Source organism: Myotis davidii, unplaced genomic scaffold, assembly GCF_000327345.1.
Source record: "Myotis davidii unplaced genomic scaffold, ASM32734v1 scaffold936, whole genome shotgun sequence".
Lineage (NCBI taxonomy): Eukaryota > Metazoa > Chordata > Mammalia > Chiroptera > Vespertilionidae > Myotis > Myotis davidii.
The window spans coordinates 170,210-171,265 of record NW_006287077.1 but is presented as its reverse complement, the minus strand read 5'-3'; positions in this window follow the sequence as shown (position 1 = coordinate 171,265).

Genomic DNA, 1,056 nt, shown 5'->3' with positions numbered 1-1,056 from the left:
GACAAATGGAGGGGGGAGGTTAGAGATGAACCAAAGGACTTGTATGCATGCACATTAGCATAACCAATGGACACAGGCACTGGGGCAGTGGGAGCTTGCCCAGGTGGGAATGGCTCAGGGGTGAGGGGGAGTCAATTGGGGAAAAAGGGACATATGTAAAACTTTAGACAAAAAAATATATATTATAAAAATAAGCAAACAAATAAATAATGATACATACAAAAAATATATATATAGAACCAGGAGGTCACAGTTCAATTCCCAGTCAGGGCACATGCCCGGGGCTCAGGCTCAATCCCCAGTCAGGGCCGTGCAGGAGGCAGCTGACCCATGTTGCTCTCTCACATCGATGTCTCTCCCCGCCCCCCGCCTTTCTGCTAAAAATCAGTAAACATATCCTCCAGTGATTAAAAAAAAAGTTCAAAGATGTCAGCTTCAGGAATTCTGAATGACGTTTGTCTCCTTATAATGGGGAGAAACAGCACTTCATTTATTATTATTATTATTATTTTAAATAAAGTTATTCTTTTTTAAAATTTATTTATTGATTTCAGAGAGGAAGGGAGAGGGATAGAGAGATAGAAACATCCATGATGAGAGAGACTCATGGATCGGCCGCCTCCTGCACGCCCCGCACTGGGAATCGAGCCCACAACCCAGACAGGTGCCCTTGGCTGGAATCGAACCCGGGACCGCCCAGTCCGCAGCCCGACGCTCTATCCACTGGGCCACACCAGCTGGGGCGGCATTTTATTTTTTAAAAATTGATTTTAGAGAGAGGAAGGGAGGAAAACATCAATGAGAGAGGATCAGGCACCAGCTGCCTCCTGTACGACCCGCTCCCTGCCCTGGGTAACAAGCCGCAGCGCCCCGACCAGGACTTGAACCTTGACCTCCCGGTTCATAGGTCACGCTCAGCCAGACAAGCACAGGCAGCGGCCACTTCGCCTGGACTCGCCCGGCCTGGTGTCCAATTGCATCATTGGCTACAGTAGAACTAACGGCTATGTACCTGGCATAGGGTTTGGTTGTGATCTTATATCCTTCACTGGCTAT